A 23,267-nucleotide genomic window follows, 5' to 3' on the forward strand; every position below is an offset into this window, starting at 1 on the left:
TAGTGGACAGCCAAGTCTGCATTTCAGGAAACATTTTTTTTAAAAAAAACACTAAAGTCCTACTGTGTCAAAGTGTTAGATTTAGTTTAGATTTAGAGTCATGGATCTGCTCAGTGGTGTGTGTGAGTGCAGTTTATAGAAACTTCCCAAGAGATAGAAGTAAAAGGTAAAACTTACATTTATTCAAGCATCTCCAGTTCACAGCTTTGTTCCAGGGAAAAGGTAGATAGAAAGAAACCCTAGTCTAAAGAGATTACTTTCCCTACGACAAATGGGCACAACGAACGCGCCATCACGTGTGTGCAGGTGAGAGGATGCTACAGTGGGAAAGCCCCACTGAGCAGGCTGCCATTGACCATGCACTCAGGTCAAAGGCTAGAACAGAAGTGAAACCAGCATGGGGAACAAGGGAAGTTAGTGGCCGGTCTCCTGGCCCAGACAAGGAGGGCAAACAAGAGAGGCAACATCACAGTTAGAGTGAGATACACAGCGCCCCCCAGTGTCCAGGCATGCAGAAGTCGCTTATTAAGGAGAGTGTTACCCAAGCATGGCTCTCTAATCTCATATTCAAATCTTTCACACTTACATGCTTACACATACAATTTTTTTTTAAAAAAAAGAAGTGTATGATTACCCAGCCAGGATCCCAATTAGTGTAAGTCTTTTGACGGTGGCCTTTGTGGAACACATTTAACCATCAGGAACTAGGCGGGAACTTTTGTTTCATTTCATGCATACAATGACACACCAAATTGCTGATCAGATGGGTTTGTTGACTTCCGTATGCAACGAAAGGAGAAGACACTGAAATATTATTAGCAAGCGCCTGCTTCTCAAGGCATATGGTGATTTGCATAAACTCATGTTTGCCTGACTGAGTGTTGACTTATGCAATATAATATTGCTTTTTTCTCTTGCCTGAATTTCCAGCACTGGAAAGCTGGAAGGCTTCTTCCTTGGAAGCTAAAAATGGCTGCCCCCTGCTGAGCGGAGGGTAGGGCTCCACCTGTTCCTCACATCGAGGATATGATTAAGAACGTTCATGGGGATAATGCTGGGAAATCAGTTGTCTGGGATTGAGGGACTTTGTGATTCATGCTGCTCTGTGGCGCCAAATGAAGGGAAAGCTTCTGCTTCTAATTTCGAGGCAGCCTGTGAATTGACATTGAGCGGTGGCTGTTACCTTAATGGTGCGATCTCACTGATCTTTATCAAAAACTGAAAGCATGTTATGAAGGGTTCTGGAAGCCAAAAATATCTTTACGGTGAGGACTGAAAGGAGGATTCTGTGCCACTTGAATATGGGCAAAAAAAATGAACCTGGCTAGGAAGAAACAGTCTTGGGATATGGCAATGGTGGTGAACCTATGGCACGGGTGCCAGAGGTGGCACTCAGAGTCCTCTCTGTGGGCATGCACAAACAAAGTCGGCTCCTCCTCCTCCTCCTCCTCCTCCTCCTCCACCACCACCACCACCACCACCACCACCACCACCACCACCACCACCACGGCTGGCCTGGGCTGCTGGGCTCAATTATTAGCATGAAACCTAAGACCTAGTTTTGGGGAAGCAGTGTAGGTAACCCTGTTAAGCACTGTTAAACCCCACTGATTTTCATGCGAAGAACTAAAGTGCGATCCTTTACCTGGGAGTAAGCTTGGTTGCTGGCAACAGTGCTTGCTTCTGAGTAAATCCTCCTAGCCACCGACTACCACCACTCTTACTCCCGAGTAATGCACGTCTCAGAGCCAACCGTTTTTTTCTAAATAAAAACCTCAGTATTCAGGTTAAATTGCCATGTTGGCACTTTGTGATAAATAAGTGGGTTTGGGGTTGCAATTTGGGCACTCGGTCCCGAAAAGGTCCGCCAACACTGGGATATGGTAAAGGCATGGTGGTAGCTTCATGTGTGCGCCGTCAAGTCACAGCTGCCACATAGTGACCTCATACAGTTTTCAAGGCAAGATACATTTGGAGATGGTCTGCCCTTGTCTGCCTACACGTGGTCTGAGAGAACAGAGTTCTGAGAGAAATGGGTGTGGCCCATAGTGATTCAGCAGGCTTCATGTGGAGGAGCTGGGAAACAAACCCAGCTCTCCCGATTAGAGTCCACTGCTCTTAACCATTACACCACACCAGTTCTAATTCTGAGAGACTATGGCCCCTTCTGCACAAGCCAATTACTGCAGGATAAAGACCAGTGGTGGGATCAAAAAATGTTAATGACAGGTTCCGATGGTGGTGGGATTCAAACAATGGTGTTGCCGCACACATGCACCTCCAGTCCCTATTGGGCAGTGAGGTTCCTTTAGTAACCCCTTCTTGGCACTCAGAAAAAAATAGTAACCACTTCTAGAGAAGTGGTGAGAACTGGTTGGAAGACGGTGAAAAACCTGTTGGGGGGAGGACTTTGCATGGTTCCTGCCCCTAACACAGGTCTGACCCATGCTATCTCCCCCAAATCAGATTTTACCTGAATCGCACTAGCCGCAAGGCATTTAGAAAAACCCGGGTTGCAACTGCTTGGGTGCAGATGCTCCAGGCAGGAGGTGCTCTCCACAACTGCACGTTCTGCCAAGGGGTCCCTTCCTGCCCTGCATCTGTTAATACACTCATAAGAAAGATACCCGTGTGCCTATGCTTACCTCTGACAAGAGGATAGCCATCCTCATGTACGGTGACGATGCTGTTGTACTTTCATTAACGAGAGTGGGGCTAAAAAGAGCACTGACAAGATTTACCTAGAAATGTACAGAGGAATTGCTAAATATTAAAGACCAAGATAGTGCACTTTAATGCCAAATTTAACAAACTGAAATGGCAGTTGCCTGGACATCAGATTGAACAAATAAATTGCTTCAAACACCTAGGTGTGATTTTCCAGTGTAATGGGACACTGATGATGATGATGATGATGATGACGATGACGATGACGATGACGATGACGATGACGATGACGATGACGATGACGATGATGATGATGATGATGATGATGATGATGATGATGATGATGATGATGATACAAAAACAGTTATACACAGCAAACAAGATCACTATGCTGGATTTTGTATTACATCACACGTCGGACACTTCCCAAGCATCTAGCACTGTGTGATGTATCAACGAATAATGCGTGCAGAGCCGAGTAGGGTGGCCTTTTGCAACTGACATATGGTGTTCTTGTCAGCGCCGATTGTTTTTAAGAGCCGTCCAAGGTCTTTAGGCTCTGCACCCAGTGTGCTGATCACCACTGGGACCACCTTTACTGGTTTGTGCCAGAGTCTTTGTAGTTCAATCCTTAAATCCTCGTATCGTGTAAGTTTTTCCAGTTGCTTCTCATCAATTCTGCTGTCACCAGGTATTGCAACATCGACTATCCACACTTTCTTTTTTTCCACAATCATGAGGTCAGGAGTATTGTGTTCCAAAACTTTGTCAGTCTGAATTCGGAAGTCCCAGAGTAGTTTTACATGTTCATTTTCAGTGACCTTTTCAGGTTTGTGATTCCACCAGTTCTTTGTCACAGATCCTGCTTTTCCTTGCAGTGGAGGCCCAACCTAGCTTACATCAATCTCTCCTCCACCGTTTTATCCTCACAACCACAATTCTCAGAGGTAGGAGATAAGCCTGAAAGATAATGAGTGACTGATGGTCACCTAGCAAGCTTCCATGACAAAGTATAGATTTGAACATGGATATCTCAGACCCTAGCTGACACTCTGACCCTTCCACTGTGCTGGCTGCCATACTTTTCTTTAGTAGCAAGTGTTAAATGTAATTACATATAGTTCTTAAGTCCATTTGATGACTGATTTCTGAATTTATTTTTTCTTTTTCACCCGTAAGTTATTTTTTACCAGTGACAGAAACCAGTGAAAAGTAGGAGCTACGAAATTGATTAAATGGAAGCCAAACCAAATGGAACCCAACAAGATTTAGTGGCTGAAGTGCTGTTATCAGAGATGCAAATTGAGATTCAAGAGCTTGCTCAAGGAAGAAAATATTTGTATTCCAAATGACAGTTTGTAAACAAATATTATGCTGCTCATGATACTCAAGTCAAGCATCGCCGTGGTGAGCATCTTAGAATTTATCTGGCAAATGTGCATTCAGGAATTTAGAAGAAGAAGAAGAGTTTGGATTTATATCCCCCCTTTCTCTCCTGCAGGAGACTCAAAGGGGCTTACAATCTCCTTGCCCTTCCCCCCTCACAACAAACACCCTGTGAGGTAGGTGGGGCTGAGAGAGCTCCGAGAAGCTGTGACTAGCCTAAGGTCACCCAGCTGGCGTGTGTGGGAGTGTACAGGCTAATCTGAATTCCCCAGATAAGCCTCCACAGTTCAAGCAGCAGAGCGGAGAATCAAACCCGGTTTAGACCTGAAGACACCTATTGTCACAAAGGGGTTCAACAGCCAAAGCAAGCACTACCTGCAAATACCGTGAAAACAAAGTAGATGTCAGGAGGCCTGCCCATACTGGGGTTGCTTTTACTGCTTTCTGTATAATGGGGGTGGGGGTGGAATGGGTTAATTGCAATACTGTCTGTCTCTGCTCTGTTTCTTGAGAATGATTTCATTCCCCAGGTGCTGCCCAAGGTCTGTGGCTGGGCATCTTCACTGTTATCTCCTTTGCCGTTGTTTTAGGCGCGCTTTCCCAGGATGTGTGTGTGTGTGTGTGTGTGTGCAAGCCGTTTTAATTACTGGATCTTTGCGCGTGTAAATCAGTTCTGGCTTTGTCCAGGGAAGATCCACAAGCTGTCGATTAAATTGCTATTTTACACAAGAGTTTGTGTCAGTCTTTGGTATTCTGACAGTAGACCACATTACCAAGCTACTGTGATCGTGGCTTTGTGGCAGCACATGTGCTTTCCACAAATAACGCCCCAGGTTTTGCCCCTGATCTCTGCAGTTAAAGGATCTCTGGGAACATGACTAATAGCGGATAGCTCCTTGAAATAAGGAACAAGTAGCAAGAAGACAGAGAGCACTGAGATCTCAGATCTCACAAAAATAGCTAACTGCTCCTTGCTAATGGGTGTATGTAACGAACTTGCCCCAAGGGCTGGCATACAGCAGGCCTAGTTAAGAAGGCCTTAGCAACAGCCAGATTAAAGAAAAAGGCTCCACAAGCAAAGAACCCACCTGATTGGTTGGAAAAGGTCCAATAGCATTTGGCCAAAGCTAGGGGGAGCTAGTGTGCTTACAGCACTTAGAGTGAGGACAGTTCTAATCAGAGTCTGTCAGAGAGCAGTCGAGACTGAAGATCAGTCAGAGCAGAGCAGAGTCTGGCAGAGAGGAGTCTGTCAGCTCTGGAAGAAAAGGATTCTGTCTCAGCAGAGTTGGCGGACAGCAGTCCAGTCCCTGTCTAAGCGGTGTCTGCTTGACAGAGAGAGGAGGCCTTGAATTGGTGCAGGCTGAAGTGCCCTTCAGGAGCTTGGCGGTTTTGAAACTGCCCAGACCTATCCAGTCTGCCTTGCCCCTGCGTGTATCACCAGAATCACCAGTCTGGGAGAAGCCGGTCCAGAGGCAGTGAAGCCATATTAGGACTAGTGGGAGAGAGGGAGGCCAAGTGTGCCAGAATCTCCTGGGCTTAGACTGGGTGCTTAAGTGTGATCAGTGGGTAGTAGTGCAGTAAAGACTAGTGTCTCTGTGTGTAAGGGAATTTATTAGTTCAAAGCTAAATCTTCCCTTAAGAGACACCTTTGTGTGTCTGTGTGCGTATGAAACTGAAGTAACATCTTAGCCTCTCTGAAACCATCAAGTGTTAGTACCTCTCTGAGCCAGTTTTAAAGAAGCCTTTCTTTTGTTTAAAAAATAAATTTCAATTACCGTGTTCAAATTCCCTCGTGCCTGTGAGAGTCTCTGTGTGTGTCTTTAGAGTGGGTGACTGGCTAGAAACCCCAGCCATTAGGAGTTCCCTCCAAAACCGTTAAAGGGACTCTGAAGTAATTTCCCCTCAAGTCAGAGTGGGAGAGAGGTGGGAATCTTTAAAGCCTTGGTGACTAGTAACAGTGTGGGGTTCTCTAGTTATCTGAATTAAATGGTGGCAGCGAAAAGTTAATTAAAAGGAAGGTTCCTGAAAACAGCTACCAGGAATCCTTTCTACCAGAAGCTTCGATCCGTTACACTGCACCTCTATTGCTTCCTTCTTGGTTTGCTAGTTTCCCCCTGGTTCCTGCTGGGAGTCGGGGGTAGGAATCCCAGCTTCAGGTTGGGAAACCTGGAAATGTGAGGGTGGAGCCTGGGGAGGACAAGGACCTCATTGGGGCACAAGGCCACAGAGTCCACCCTCCAAAGCATTCGCTTTCTCCAAAAAAAAAGGCATCACTGAAGGCTGGAGAGGAGCTGTAATCTTGTGATCCTGGGAATTCCCAGGTCCCCCCTGGAGGCTGGTTGTGTCTCTAGTTCCCTATTCCCAGCTCAATAGGAAAGAAAACCCTTCATAGCCCACTGGGGGCTGGTTAGGAATCCTAATGCACATCCAGAACACGACTCATGCTTTGGACTAGGCTTGACGACCCATTTGTCCAATAGGTTGCCTGTCACTACGCTGGAGCATCCTAAAGCAGAACGACCTCCCCGTCAGCGTGAGGTCCGAAAGCCAGATATCTGAAGCTGGATAAACGTATGGTGGCCTGGTCACGCTGCATGTCCTCCTAGGACCGTGGTGGTGAACCTTTGGCACTCCAGATGTTATGGACTACAATTCCCATCAGCCCCTGCCAGCATGGCCAATTGGCCATGCTGGCAGGGAACTAATCAAGTATGATCCTGCTATCTGGAGATATAAGAATACTTTCCTGAGCTTAAAGATGATGTAAACAATTGGCCATGTTGGCAGGCTGTGCTGATGGGAACTTTGGTAGTCCATAACTGATCGAAGTGGTGGCAAACCCAATTGGCCATGTTGGCAGGGGCTGATGGGAATTGTAGTCCATAACATCTGGAGTGCCAAAGGTTCACCACCACGGTCCTAGGACACGGATACTCAGGATCTGTCCAAATCAGATCTAATAAGAGTGTGGATAAGAACAGAAGAAGCAGTAGGATATAAACAGAGCTAATGAGGAAGACAGGTGCTGGCACGGGAGGGCACGCACACAGATGGTGCGATGGAAAAATGCTCCCCCCATCATCAACTCTGACAGCTGAAATGGCAAACTACTTTTTGAATTTAACTGGGGGTGTAGTTGTCAGGAGAGGACTGCTTAAATTACTTACAATGAAACTGAGCTTTCTTTGCATACATTTTAATGTTTGGCTTTCAACCATGCCTTCTTATTTGCTCCTCTGAGTACTATATAATTTCTTAACACCGCTGGCTCCAATTATATAGGACTGTTTCATTATTTACAAATAAGTCATTTGACAAAGTTAACAATAAATGGAGGAAAGTAAATGGATGGCTATTAAAGATAAAGGTAGCCCCCTATGCAAGCACCAGGACATTTCTGACCTTTGGGGTGACACCACATCCTGATGCTTACTAGGCAGACTATGCTGCCTTTCCCAGTCATCTACACTTTACCCCCAGCAAGCCAGGTACTCATTTTACTGACCTTGGAAGAATGGAAGTCTGAGTCAACCTTGGCCGTTTCCCCACTTACCTTAAGCCCCGCGCTACTCTCGCCAAGTAGCATGGGGTCCCACGGCACTCCCCACTACAGGGGCGGCGACAATGCAGCCACGGCAGCTGCCGCTCTTCTGCGCCCCCTACATGTACGTAATTCCACTGGCGCTCCTCAAAGCAAGCGCCTCTGCGCGGGAATTACGTCTGAAAGCCCAGGAGCGCTACCAGAGATGACCTGCGCTTTAGTAGAGAGCAGCAAAAGGGTAGGTCGAAATAAGCGGGGAAACGCCCCTTGAGCCAGGTATCTGACTTCCTTTGGGATCAAAATCAGGTTGTGAGCACAGCTTTGACTGCAGTAGTGCACCTTACCACCCTGTATCATGGGGATCAGTAGATGACTATTATTGTTCTACTAATCATTCTGGTATTGGACTAATAATGCTCAATATGTTTGTCAGTTAATTGATGACCCTCTCAGGTTGAATGTAATAGATCAGTTCCACAGGCCCGTTCTGCACAGGCCACACGAACAGCGGTGCACTGGCATACCTGATGCCGATGCACCCCCAAGGCCATTCGCACATTGTCCTGCGAACAGCACTGGTGCCCTAGCGACCCATGGGAATGCCTTCACATCAGGCCCGCCGCCTCAGGTCCCCTCTTACCTTCTCTTGACTCCCGCCGCTCTGCAGAGGCCAGGGATATGCCCCCATGGCCGCAGCTGGCGGCACTTCCAGTGCCTACTAGTCCACCGGAGCTGTTCCTTTTCGTTCCATTGGCTGTGTCGTGTGTGGCATTCCTCACTGTGTATTTTGTGTCTTTCTGGTTGGTCTGTGTCCACCTGGAGCTGTCCAGACTCAGCACTGGGTGCTTCCTTCTTTTCTTGGGATCCTGTGTCCTTCTGGGGTCCTTCCTTGTGGTCAGATGGGCCATGGCTTCGTTCCATTTTCCATCTGTGCAAATTCCATTCCTCCTCATGTTTATCCAGTGCCCCCGGGTCCTTTTGGTCCACTGCCTCCTTTGCCTCTTCAGTCTCTGGGGTCCTGGGGTCCATGTCCATCCATTCATGGTCCATTAGCCATGTCCATGATCCATCCATTGTGGTCCATTTCACTCCGGATTGCCCTGCTAGTCCTTCCACATTCACAACTCAGGTCTCCACTTCCTGTCCATTCCGGTACCCTGTCCATCCTTGCATTCCATGGCGGCCCTGGGGCTCCCTGGTCATTCTCCTGCACCATTCCATTGCCTGCCCGATGCCACCACCTTCCGGTGCACCTCCACCTTCAGTGTTTCCTTCCATTTTCCTGCCACCCCATTCCCTCCACCGGGTCTTCTTCCTTCCTCACGGTGCCCCTCCGTCATCCCCCACCTTCCATTCCTCCCAGTGCCCCTGGGGTCCTGCCACCCCTTCCGGTCTTCCACTCTTGTGGGTCCTCCCAGTGCCCCTGCCTGCCATGCCTGCCACCTACCCCTTCCAGTTATTTCCTCAGGGGTGCCACGGTCCCACCTTCCCCTCCCGGGTGCCTGCCTTGCCACCCCCATTCCCCCCTGCCCAGTGCCTGCCTGCCTGCCACCCCTACCCCCACCACCTTCTCCTCTCCAGTGCCTTCCTGGGAAATGATCCTTACTTCCTTTTCCAGCATTTTCCTTCCTGCCCCTGGTCCCGACCTTCCATGTCCTTGCTGGCACCGGCAGAAGACACTGCAAAAGTGAGGGGGACTGGTAACTGTGCCGTGGTACCCCCGGGACCTGCTCAAGGCACCCCAGGGTACCACGGAACCCTGGTTGAGAATCACTGGCCTAGAAAGTCAAGCACTGACTCATCCCTTTCCTGCCCTCCCTTTTATAATTTCCCCCCTCCCTCCCCCCCCAGAGTGGCTTGGCCTTGACCAGGGATGCCGGAGTTCCATTCCATTCCACTATTCCTTCATCCCTTCCCATTCCAAGGGTTGAAACCACAACCAAATGGCCAGGTCCATTCCTTCTCTCCCTTCCCCTCCTTGGGCCCTTCCCTTCCCTCCCTCTTTCCTCAGTGTGGGGGGCCCTCAACCAGATGCATCCAAGATTTTTAAATTGTCTCTTTTAGCTGATCTTCTCCCACGTGGAACTCAAGGCAGCTTACAATATAGATTGCCCTTGAATTTTAAATGCCTTTTTAATAAGAATAAAATTGATAGTTCATCATCAACTTTAGACCTGCTTCTCAAAAATTTCCATTTTGTGGGGCTGCTTCATTCTGTCTCTCACAGACACCAGTCGAGCAGGAAGAGGAAAACAAAAAACACTTTTCGGTGACAGAGGATGGATTCATGCACAAAAATGTATTGACACTCAAAGTCACATCAAAGGTACTAAACACCATACTATGTAACAGCATAAAACTCAGCAAGAAAATGCAGCAAGCCTAATAGACAAATGGATCCCCACATCCCTAGAACTAACTGATCTGAAAAGGGAGGCTAAACACAACTATTGGAGTCAACATAACAACGGTTCCAAAATGAATATGTCTGCACAGCCCCGGAAAACCCACCACAACCAGTTGAATATTGGCCTGCAGGGTTCTGCAAGGTTTCATTTTGACCCCTGTGCTTTTCAACATCGAAGCAAAGCTGCTAGGAGAGATCGTCTGGAGATCTGAACTGAGCTTGCACTAATACACAGAAGATCCTGAGACAGGGAAGGCTTCGATCCACATGATTGAAAAACTCAGTGATATCCCTAGTATGACGGGAGGAAGGCAAATGTGCAGAAAATTTATATAAACCTTAATGTTCATGGGGCCCACCAATGCAGAAGAATATGCAACTTCTGGTATGATATGATAATTAAGAACTACTAAATGGATAGATTATGATGATGAGGTTTTTTTTGTCATTTTCTTAACTGAGGTCTAGATATGATGTCACATTTATTTATTTATTTATTTATTTATTTATTTATTTATTTATTTATTTGATTGATTGATTGATTGATTGATTGATTGATTGATTGATTGATTGATTGATTGATTGATTGATTGATTGATTGATTGATTGATTGATTGATTGATTGATTGATTGATTGATTGATTGATTTCTAAACTGCCCTCCCCCTAGGGGCTCAGGGTGGTGAACAACAGTGATAAATACAGCTTAAAAACATAACATAAAAACTAATTAGCAATAATAAAACCCGGAACTGTACAGCGTCAGTTGGCGTTTCACCCTCCCCCCTCCCTCCCTTTACGCCCATGGGAGGCCAGATGAAATGGCAGTGATGTTTTTAACCAGGCTGGCCAAATGCCTGGCGGAACAGGTCCATCTTACAGGTGCCAGTGCTGGCCGCCACTCCACCTTTTCCCATTTGGATTGAGATGTAAGTGTCTCATAGTTCCCCTTTCTCCTGAAAATTCTAATAGAATCAAGGCAGAAAACAAAAGCTACAATATTTGTTTTATAAATATTTGCTGTCAGTTAATGAGCATGATAAGCAGAGTCTCAGGAATGAATAGAATACTGAACTAAATAGCCCTGTTTTGCCAAAACTTAAAGTTTATATTTGCACACTCTATGGATCTCAAATTCCAACTTATTCAGCAAAAAAAATGTTTAAGATGTACTAGACACCGCAGTGACTCCTTAGCACAGGACTAAGTAAAGTACCTGACTGTTGGAATTGTAGCTTACATGACACATTCCTTAAATATATGCTTTGGGCATGTCCAGTCATCTGGTTTTTCTGGGAAGAATTTATTACTTGGATCAATTTTGTATTAGAAGGTCCATTGATTGTTGAGGGTTCCTTCCATACTTTTAAACTATCTGCCTGCCACTTAGAGGTGAACGACAGTCAACATAAGTGGATGTTCTCACTCCAGCTAAAGGACTTGCATTATGACACTGAAAAGATAAAAGCCCACCTCCAGCAAATCAGTAGATGGAGGATCTTAGAACTCTGCCAATATTTGAACACATGACACATAGATGACAACTTTCTCTCTTTCTCACATTACTAGAACCAGGGGGCATTCATTGAAAATGCTGGGGGGAAGAATTAGGACTACTAAAAGGAAACACTTCTTCATGCAACGTGTGATTGGTGTTTGGAATATGCTGCCATGGGAGGTGGTGATGGCCACTAACCTGGATAGCTTTTAAAAGGGCTTGGACAGATTTATGGAGGAGAAGTCGATCTATGGCTCCCAATCTTGATCCTCCTTGATCTCAGATTGCAAATGCCTAAGCAGACCAGGTGCTCGGGAGCAACAGCCGCAGAAGGCCATTGCTTTCACATCCTGCATGTGAGCTCCCAAAGGCACCTGGTGGGCCACTGCGAGTAGCAGAGTGCTGGACTAGATGGACTCTGGTCTGATCCAGCTGGCTTGTTCTTATGTTCTTATGTTCTTAACTGTGCATGGATTTATTTTTAGATTTTTGAGAACTATTTATAGAAGTGTTGTAGACATTTATGGACATGCTTTTGTATCTGTGGAAAACAAGAGCCTGAGGATCTCTTCCACTACATACTCTCCCGTCCTTTATATTCTGAAATAAGGAAAAGGTTTTTGGAGCCAATACTACCTAGGACAGCTTTTTTGTCCAATGATGAGAAACTGATTTTCTTATTATCGGATATTGATTCCTATGTTTCTTATAAGATGGCTCTCTTTGCCCTGGCGGCTAGGAAACTACTGAGGAGGCAAAGAAAGTATTTAAAGCGCTGTTTTGAACTAATGTTGTAATGAGAAGTACTGGAGAAATTAACTTAGACTAACTGGAAGAAACTGCAAAAGAAACATCTGGCGGTTATTTGATGGGGGGCATTTTAATTTTAGAGATTGTGAACACTAATAATTTATATTTTAATGTAAAACTAAATTATTGTTTTAATTTAAATTATTGTTTTAACTAAGTTACTGTTTTAACTGCATGTATTTTTGTATTGTTACAGCCAATGGCTCAAACAATAAATACTTGACTGACTGAGTGGGTGGATAAGCAATTAGCATCAAAGGTAACTTAGGCCTTGAGGGACCCTCCCTTGGTGACAGATCAATACATTTCATTTTTTAAAAAATATATATGTTTTTTCACAACAGGCATGCATCACTTCCAACAGAGGGAAAAAATGGTAAGGGAAAGCAAAGCAAGAACAACCAACCGTAACACCTTTTCTCCCTGAATGAAGATTACATGCCCAGCCAGTTGTAATCCTCAGCTTTGCAATGTTGCTTTAGGAGGTTAAGAAGATAAATGTTTGTTGTTTTTAATCCTCCCCAAGATTGATGAGGCTCTGGGCACCTCCCCCCCCACTCACCCGCATCTACGGCGATGTGGTTGTTCTGCCAGCTGTTTAAATTGCACAGTCATCTGTAAAGTCAGTGGTGGATTGTTCTCCTACAAAAGCAGCGGATCCTCAATTCCCAAAGTGTTGCCCTGATTGTAATGAAGGGATTTTACTTCTCTCTGTGGTTATTAACGCTGGTATGCTTTATTATTATTTTTTTGTCAGAGAGGGTGGCATTATGAGGCCCTGGATGATCACCTATCATGCAAGCTCAAAAACAACATGATTTTGACTGCAGCTGCACAAACTCAAGAGGAAAACAAAACAAAAAAAACCAGGTGAAAACAGAGGTTTCCTTTCTGCTCTGTTCCCTTCCTTACTGATGGGCTAATTGAAAGTTAAGCAAGATTTTGCCACTATAATGAAAGGCACGAGAGTGCATCAGTGTTTAATCATATCTTCTTATCTCGGATTAACGGTCTCTCCATTTCATGTTTGGCTTCCTGTTGTTTTCACCCCAGGAATTGTAAATGAGAAGCTAAGAGGCACGCAGCAGGCTGTCTTTCAAATTCAGTCGCTGCAGCACGTAAACTAATAGCACAAAAGAGCATGATCCAGCAACTGGGGGTTCAGTAGTGGAATTGCCACGTGCCCCCTACTCAGGCCCATTGCCAAGGTGGGGCAAGAAAGGGTGGTGCCCTATCAATTGTTTGGCAGGCCCCTCCAATCAGCACTAGGGGCTGGTGTGAAATCTGTCACAAGTCTTTCAAGCGTAAATTGTCTATGGGCGTTTCCCCACTCACCATGATCCCCCCTATGCCATGCGCTCCTCTCAGTGCGCATCATTTCTGGCGCGTGCCCAGGCATCCCCACGACCCCACGCTCTGCGCTGAGGGGGCACGACAGCAGCAGCATCGGGACGGCTGCACTGTCGCCGCCCCTGTAATGGGGAGTGCCGGGGGACCCCGCTCTACTTGAGGAGAGTAGTGCGGGTCTTAAGGTAAGTGGGGAAAGGCCCTGTGTAAAAGGGAAAACCAGAAAGCGGAGGCAAAAAGGTGCACAGCCTGCCATGAATCTTTCCAAATGTGAATTCTCTGTGCAATTGGCTAGAATAGAATGAATGGTTAGCAAGGCTGAAAAGTCCTGATTTTGAAAGCCTGCAAGCAGTCAAGTAAAATCATGCTGGAGTTAAAAAAAAGAGAGAGGGAGGTTAAGTGATGAAAGGGTAAAAATCACGTTGTACCAGATTCCAAACAAAGGAAAGAAAAATACAGAGTGGACAGTCAGGACAGTTTTCCTAAAAGAAGAACTTTTATGGCGGGGGAAATTATTTTTGACAGGACATTTAGGCCTATAGTGTAGTAATGCACTGCTGACCCAGCAGCACCGTAAGTAGAGCGCTGGCACACCGGCGCCCCTACGGCCTTCTGGTCGCACCGCACCCCCACTCCTCATCCCCCAATGAGTCACGGGTCATGAACTATCTGGCTCACAGTCACCGGGTGTCCCGGACAAAGGGACAATGGTCTTGCCCCCAGGTGAGGATTAGGCCCAGACGCTTACGCTTCTCTCCGCACGTAGCAGCCAGGTGAGATCATGCATCACATGATGATCTCCCGCTCTCCCGCTCTCCCGGGCTCCCCCCGTTCCGCCCTTCTACACGCCCCCATTGGAATCATAATAAAAGGTGCCAGGAACCAGCACGCGGGAGACTCGCTAGGAACACGGACCTCCGCGCTCCCGCTGCTGGCGATCTCCACCAGATGTTATCTCTGCGTCTCGTCTCGTTCTTGCGCTGACCACGTGGGTCGACTACACTATAGTGAGCCCAGATATTTTGCTAATTAATGTGACCCCACAGGAATCTTATTCACAAGGGGAGGGTTGTGGTTTTTTGAATATCGGGAGTCTTATTTGGCATCAGTTTTATAACTTAATCCCGTAAAAAAATGGACAACTCTAACACAATAGGTAAGTTTGAAGTGCAGAACTACAGCAGAGATCAAGAGTTTTTAAGAGAACTTAATTAATTTGTTCTCCAGACTTAGGTACTGAAAATCATAACCTCAACTTGTTTACCCCCAAACAAAATAAGAGCTCTGACCAGTTAGCTACAGATCGTACAATAGGTAGCCAAAAAGTAGGTGACGTTCAAGAGTTATCACATTTAAATGGTAAAAATCACACCCATCTTCTCTTTTCTGAACATACATTGCATGTAGAGACATGTTGTATCAGGAAAAACATACCATGATGTAAGATGTAATGCCCCAGGAGACAGAACTCTGTAAATATAATGCTATAAAATGAAGCTTCCTGCACACAGACCCTCACCTGCCCAGTTTTTTGCATCTGTGTATGGTTCTCCAGTTGCGCAGTGGCAGATAGGAAGGCGCTCCAAAGTGTGATCACTACTGCACAGAGGATTATCGGCTGCCCTCTCCCCTCCTTGGAAGAACTCTATAATTCCCGAAGCCTAAAGAAAGCCCAAAATATGCTGAGAGACCCGTCTCATCCAGCACACTCTCTTTTTGAACTGTTACCATCCGGCAGACGATACAGGTCTATAAAAACTAGGACAAAGAGGCTTAGAGACAGCTTCTACTCTAGAGCTGTGTTGATGCTGAACTCCGTGGCTTCGTGTTGATGTGTTTGGGGCTGTGTAGGGATGGGTGGAGGAAGGGGAAAGTGAGGATGGGGTATGAGTCTGGAATTGTGTGCATCGAGGAATGCTGCTGTAAATTTTCGTTGTGCGTGCACAATGACAATAAATGCTTATGCTTATGCTTTTGGCCCCTGCTCTGCTGCCCCTGCCCCACCTGCCTGCTACTGCAAGCTCCATCATGCTAGGTATGAGCTCCTTCCTGGTTTCACAGTGCTGAAGCTGCTGGGCGGCTTGCCACACTGCTGCACTTTGAAGTGGGGAGGGGGGGAGCTGCCTGACTTGGCCAGGGTCTTCTCACTGTGTTGTGGCTGCCAGTGTAGACTTACCTTCCAGTTTAGGGGAGTCTCACTTCCCCAAAAACATTTCCAAGCTGTCTTCCCTTAGCAATGCAGAGATATCCATTCAATCTTTCCCACCTCACCAAAAAGCCTGGCCTGATCCATGCCCTCTAGGGGGGCCCCTATCCCCTTGGCTGTCCACCATTCCCCCCCCCCGCATTCCCCACCTTGCTCAATTTTTTCACATTGGCATTTCCTGCTTCTTTTCTTTTTTAATTTTTTTTTCAAAATTGTATGAAACATACCATCAAATCAACAAAGCAATATACCACATGCACACACCAAAAAAAGGGATAAAAAATACCGGGTGTGTAGCAAAATCACTCATGACGTCGCCACCCCAGAATTAAGAAATTGTTTTTTTGTGCAGACAAACAAAAACATTTTATCAGCAGAGAACAGTTGGGAGATTGTTTGGAAAGACAGCATGCAGAAAACAACAGGGCTGAGGCACACAAAATATGATGGGATCGCAACCACTCCATTACTCAGCATTCAGATAACACCCTTGCTTTGACTTTCAGCAGGACAAACTACCTTCCGCAAGGGTCGGAGCGAGGAGAAACCGCACCTGGGGCAAGCGTGCGCCCTGCCATGCCCCTGCCTGCCCCGCCACACCCTGGAACGCCCCCGGAACGCCCTCACCACACCCCCGCCCTGATGTGCACCCAGTGCATCGCGCACCCCCCACTATGCCACTGCCTTCCACTGCACAAGAAACAGCCATGGCTACTCCAAACTACCATTCTACCAGATGCAAATGTTCAGCGATAACAAATGGAATGTTGCCTATAGTTCATCTCTTCCGGAATTATTCAAACAAAGGCCATCTTTTGATTTAAAAGTAGAAAACCAGCCAATAGTCGTGAAGACGAGGGACACAAAACTCACTTTTTTGCTTGCTTGGAAATCTCAAACGGGAAACAAGACATAACTGAATCAACACTGGAGGAACTTCTAGATTGAGCACTAACTCAGCAATCGAACGCCAGCATTGCATGCCATTGGTCAAGGCTTAATCTCTTGCACCTCCATGACAGAATCTCAGGCAACAAGAGGTAAAAAGTCTGAGATTTTAAATAGCTACTGCTTGTTGGATCATTCAGCGCTAGGCTAGATGGGCCAGCATCTTCATATGCAGTATGCAACTCTACTTGATTTGTGTGATCCCTTTAGCAGGACGAAGAAATATTCATGTTGGGCACCCCATAACTGTATCATGTACATGGTTTGCTGTCTTGTACAAAGGTCACTCAAATGATATCAGGGGTGCATGATCCCAAAGCCAAATTCCAATTTGGTGAAGGATATTACCCAGAGGCTGAGATCAGGAAAAGGTCTCCTTTTCTTTTGTCTCCTTTTTCTAAAGTATGTTGTGTAGAAATGGCAAAATGTACATTTTACACACACAAAATTGTTAAGAAGAATGCTCACAATCCAAAGCAACATGCCTTTAATTGTGAGACTGAAGAGTTCTGTCTTAAGTAGGATTCCCACCCTTCAGTATTGCTTGGCTGATCTCTTTCAAAATAGAGATTTCAAATCAAGTAGAAGATGCTTACTGCTGACAGAAAAATACGTGAACATCCATGATGTGACCACAACGTTTCGGCCCACATAGCACAACCCTTTGGATATCAGCATATATCATAACCCCTCCCCTCATTTTGTTACCTGAAAATGTGATTCTAAATCATCCAAGATCTCAGAAGTGTAGTCAAACTCCCCAAGTCATTTAATGCAACTGGTAACTGATCTGCCAAAAAAGGGAAAAAATACAGAACAGTTTACTAAAAACAGCACAACACAACAATAAAAGATAGCAACAATTATCATTTCAGCGAGCAAGGATCCTGTGACAGTGAGAAGAACATTCATTATTGCAGATATGTACATTTCCTCCCCTTTCCAAGACATTTCATTAGTCTTTCCAAAGTTCTTTAGCATGTCTCAGAATTCCTACAGATGTTCTGCTGGAGCCACCTTCCTCAATATTGTCAGGACCAAGCCTGTCAGTGCCCAGATGTCTTGCTGTGTAAGAATTGCAAATGTTTTCCTGTAAATGCTTTCCTGTTTCCCTCTTCCCTCCCTGGCAACTCCCTGGCGCCAGGTCTCCTGCAAGAAGGTGCGAATGGTTCCCAGGTTCTTTGAAGCTCTGTAGTGCAAATGTTGTAGAGTTTGTAGAGCACATTTGGTGGGGGTCAAATGGGGGTTGAAGGATATAATCTCTGGATCTAAGCTGGAGAGCTTAGATTCAGCTTTCTTTGTTACTCTACGCGTTGTAGAAATAAACTGCTTTAGGACTTTCCTACAGTCTCTGTTATGCTTTAAATGTTGCTTCAGGACAAAATCAACAAGAGATGCATCTCTTTTAGATTTTGGCAGGGAAAAGCCCACCAACTTTATTCTGAATATGGTTTGCGCCCAAATGTGCAGAGGTTTCGTCTGGTGAATAACCAGGACACGTCTTGGAATTAAAATGGGCCGCAACCCTTTTTATTCTTATTAAGGCAGAAGCTGGGCAAGCAAGAGAAGCACATCCATTCAGCAGCCAGTCAGCACCCCTGGCTGACCCCAGCAACAACCCCAATCCCTACTGGGGAGGACAGAGAGGTACTGGGCCACTGGGGCGCCTGCCCTTTGTGGCCCCCTAACTGCTGGGTGTCGGGCTTGAATTGCAGAGGCCTCCACGGCATGTGCCATGAGCCCGCCCCACCCCAAGCCTCTTAAGGAGGTCCCCAACCATAGGGAGGTCCAGCGCGCAAGCTCACATTCTTCTGGTGGTTATCACAGGGTGTGGGATAATGCTACCACCGAGCTCCCGGACCAACCCGTGCTGCCGCCTTGCACACTTTGTGGCGTGCCACATCCATGTTTTTCGGCTCCCAGGCATCCTTCCACCATAGCCTGGGGAGAAGGTGGGACCAAAACAGAGTAACATCTGGAATCAACCAGGACTTCATGGAGGCCGGCCGCCATCTGCAAGGACAGTTCCAGGCCATTCAAAGCTGGGAGGTCATTCTCACCCAGGTGAATGACTAGCCCCTGAGGTGCACCAAACCTCTGGAGCACCTCCTGAATAGCTGGCAACAGGACCTCCCAGTGCATACCCTGCTGGCCAAGCCAAACAACGTCCACACCCTCTGCAAGGTCCAGGTTTGTGCCCCAAGGAGCTGAGTGTGAGTAAGCACCGGCCCAGTGGACGTTACTATGCCCAATGATCCATATCTGGGTCCGACTTTCCTGCGGCTCTGTGTAAACAGTAACAGAGAAACAGAGAAACAACAGGGGCAGTCCCACACCCATTTGTAAGCCAACAAACGCCAATGACCCCCCTTCCCAGCATTTTGCTCGGGGAACAGCCAACCCCTGTCCTCAGGGATGGAAGCTCCCATCCTAGCGAATGAAACCAAACTCCCATGTGGGAAGACCCTGTCCTCTGATGCCCCTGCACAAGCTAAGGCCATCCCAGGCATGCAATGGGCTACCACCTCAATGTGGTGTGGCTCGGCTGCCCAGCTGGCCCAGGGCATGCATGTTCACTGCTCCAGAGCTCACAATGTGCCCTACCCCCTGTCGCAATTATGGCCTAGTTGAATCTAGTGCCGTTATTTATATAACAGCCAGTGGCTGCTCTGTACCTTATCAAGCTCTGTAAGAAAGCTATTGAGTTGTAAAAGCCTCTATTCCATAGATCTGTGGGGGGGGGTGTTAGGTTTTTTCAATCTGGTCATGGCCCACCCACCCTGCAGAGAGGGAAAGGGAGGGAACGGGGCCCATTATCTGGTCATAGCCCACCCACCCTGGGGGAGGGGGGGCATCATCTGGTTGAGGCCCACACATCCTGTGGGGAGGGGAGGAGGAGGGGAGGAGGCTCATCATCTGTCATGACCCACCCAGCCTGAGGGGGCCTATCAGTTGGTCATGGTTTACCCACCCTAGGTGGAGGGGTCCCGCTCTTCAAGTTCAGTATCTATGAGGGGAATGACAGCCTTGGAAATCAACATACAACATTTTAAAAATTCACACAGCAGGGTGGAACTCTCCATTTACCCAAGAACTACAAATGGCACAAACTTTTTGTTAACCCAGTTTAAACAGTCCAGTTTCAATTTTTTGCTCACTTAGGAGAACAATCTTACAAATCTTCACTTTTGGCCTTATCTATTTCTTTGACATTAATTTCTCCTGTAAAAATGTGCATTTTTAATTAAATAACCTAAGGGATATGGGTTTCCCCTCTCATTCCCCCTTTCCCTAACAATCTTTCCTGACCCCAGAAAGATAATGTCTGGAGCTGTGGGACCTATATGTACTAACACATAGATCCTGCCACGTGATACCTGAAGAGAAGGATTAGTTCACACACACAAGCACTTTCATACAACGTTCTCTCACACTGATGCTCACGTACCCTTTCTCTTGCACACTGGCACACATTCCCACTTACCAGTTGAAGAGGATATACAACTTCCAAATACATTTTAAAAATTCACTCCCTGACACACAATATTCTCTTTCATGTATTTATTTAAAATATGCATATATTGCTTTTCTGGCAAGCACAATGTAAATCTCTCATGTATTTTCTCACATACACAAATTTATTCTCACGGGGACACAAAAACCCTCTTTCACTGATTTGCTCAGCTCCTCTGAGAGGATTCTTTCATCAGTTGACTAGTTCCATAAAATGTCTGAAAGTCAACACAATATACCATCAACAGCTCAAACCCTTGGGATAAACCACCCTTTATACGGGCTGATACCAAAAAAGAAAATCAGTTTGTACTAACTCCACACACATTGTAGGAAGGTTTCACAGAATACTTGCTTTGATATGAAAAATCCCCCCCCCCTTCTGAAAGCCAGCAAAATTCTATAGCACCAATCCACTTGTTCCTTGCCCTGGAACACTCCATTTACTTCAATGGGGCTATTCAGAGGTGGGATCCAGCAGGTTCTTACAAGTTCCCGAGAGTGGGTTACTAATTATTTGTGTGTGCCGAGAGGGGGTTTCTAATTGGGTCTGCTTTTCCGTTAGAAATTCCATTAGGTCCAAAAATCATAAAGTCCTGTTGTTTCCTATGTGGCTGGCTAGCGAAGGTAGAAAACGGGATAATTCTTCCTGTTGGGCTGTTTTAAAAACATGTTTTAGAAATATGGTAAAGTTCTTTGTTTAAGGAAAGTATCCTTTTTTTGATTTCTAGAAACAAAATTAAGCATTTGAAAGTATTAAGTATTTGACAGGCAGTCAATTAGAGAAGGAGCAGTTGTTTCTGTTGGCAGTAGACGATAGGACTTGCTATAATGAGTTTAAATTATGGACAGAAAGATACCAGCTGGAAATTAGGAACTTTTTTTTACAGTAAGAGTTTTTTTACAGTAACAGAGAAATTATTAATGCCCCGCCCCTGGAATGCCTGGCCACGCCCCCGTTGTGCCCCACCCAGCCCCATTGGTGCTACGCCACTGTTTGAATCCCACCACCATGGGAACCTGTTACTAAAATTTTTGGATCCTACCACTGGGGCTATTCTAGAGTAAGCAGGCTACACAAGTATAGGAGCTTCACATAAAGATTCATCTCCCACTCTATATTGCCTCCACTGGTGGGATACTGCAGTTATATACAGAAGGCGATTTACACACTGGCTTGCCCACAGCTCCTGCTACAGCATCCTCTGGGCACTCTGATATTTGGCTTCTTTCAAGCCTTGCTGAAAGATCCGGATAAGAATGGGCGACTGGCAGACATTTTTTACATGGTACAAAAAGCAACATTCCTTTGAAGCTTGGCGTGGTGGAACTGTGAACAAAATCAAGCTGACCAAGTAAAGGAAGTTAAAGTGGGTGCTTTGGAGAAGCTGTTCAGTATCTTTATTTCCATTCAAGAAGGATGCAGGACTTTAATAGCAATGACTCTTCAGTTGTTTTCTGTAATTGTTATTCTTAACATGCAGAGCCGATCCCTTTAGGATATCTTTTTTTCTCACCAACTTTAGCTATTTCCCTTCCCCTGTCCTGACTGCAAAGAAATGGGAGTGATTTGTAATCCCTGTAAGAGACAATGCTTGCATACTGTAGAAAGGATCGATTCATTAATTGGTTTGCCTTGATTCAGTTTACAGCCTTTTATTCAGTTGACTTAGTTGAGGGGGGAGGCATTAAGTACATCAAATGGGATGCTTAGAAGAGGTTTCAAAGCAATGCTCAGAATCGACTGAAAAATCATAATAACACTGCTCTCTCTCTCTCTCTGTGTGTGTGTGTGTGTGTGTGTGTGAGAGAGAGAGAGAGAGAGAGAGAGAGAGAGAGAGAGAGAGCACAACTAGACTGTGTTAAAAATAATGGAACTATCACTACATAGAGCCAGCATAGTGTAGTGGTTTAGAGTGGTGGACTCTAATTTGAAGAGCCAAGTTTGATTCCCCACTCCTTCCTCCACCTGACCAGTAGACTCTTATCTTGTGAACTGGGCTTGTTTCCCCGCTCCTCTACATAATGCCTGCTGGGTGACCTTGGGGCCATCACAGTTCTCTCAGGACTCTCTCAGTCCTACCCACCTCACAAGGTGTCTGTTGTGGGAAGAGGAAGGGAAGGAGTTGGTACGCTGCTTTGAGACTTCTTACAGGGGAGAAAGGTGGGGTATAAATCTAAACTCTTCTACTTACCTTATTCATGCATTAAAATGGAACAAGAAGTTCAGCCTCTATCGTTACTGAATAAAGAAGATAGGGGCAGGGATGAAATTTGATGACGAGAAGGGAAGAGAGAACCTTTTACTCTTTCTTCCTTAATATTTATGACTGTCATCATTGGAGTGAATCCCCCAAGCACAGAGTGAGATCAAACCCCAAATAGTCAGAGTATTTACAATACTTTCAGATTCAAGCAAAACCTCTGGATTGTCAGGATAACTGGACTGGCAGTGCCATTCTCAGAACTTTGCCTTGAGAGTACGCTCCGCTTGATTAGACCAGAGTAGGATTGTGAGTCACTGGCTACCAAGAGCAAGGTAATTCATGTCATAGTGTTCCCTACTACCCTGTAGGGCTGTGGAAGTTGGACAATGAAGATCAAGATAATTCATAATTAATTTCCTACTGCAATGTATGGGTGTAAAAGTTGGGCCATGAAGACATTTGACAGGGTGGACATTGATTCCTATGAAATGTGGTGTTGGAGAAGAGTTTTATAAATACTGTGGATCACCAAAACGACAAATAAGTGGGTGCTAGATCAGATCAAGCCTGAACTCTCCCTAGAAGTGAAAATGGCTAATTTGAGGCTATGATCACATTATGAAGAAGAAGAAGAAGAGTTTTGTATTTATATCCCTCCTTTCCCTCCCGCAGGATACTCAAAGGGGCTGACAATCTCCTTGCCCTTCCCCCCTCACAACAAACACCCTGTGAGGTGGG

At 45.9% G+C, this 23,267-nt stretch overlaps 1 protein-coding gene across 1 annotated transcript in view; it reads right to left on the bottom strand.

Moving 5' to 3' along the window:
* CDH12 (cadherin 12) overlaps positions 1-23,267 on the bottom strand; it is a 966,930-nt gene that overhangs the window by 658,271 nt on the left and 285,392 nt on the right. Inside the window, exon 3 of the mRNA XM_048507175.1 lies at positions 17,518-17,599. The gene's annotated coding sequence lies outside the window, so the exon portion shown is untranslated. The remainder of the gene's footprint in view (positions 1-17,517; positions 17,600-23,267) is intronic.

The sequence above is a fragment of the Sphaerodactylus townsendi genome, linkage group LG09 (genome assembly GCF_021028975.2).
Source record: "Sphaerodactylus townsendi isolate TG3544 linkage group LG09, MPM_Stown_v2.3, whole genome shotgun sequence".
NCBI classification, from domain to species: Eukaryota; Metazoa; Chordata; class Lepidosauria; order Squamata; family Sphaerodactylidae; genus Sphaerodactylus; species Sphaerodactylus townsendi.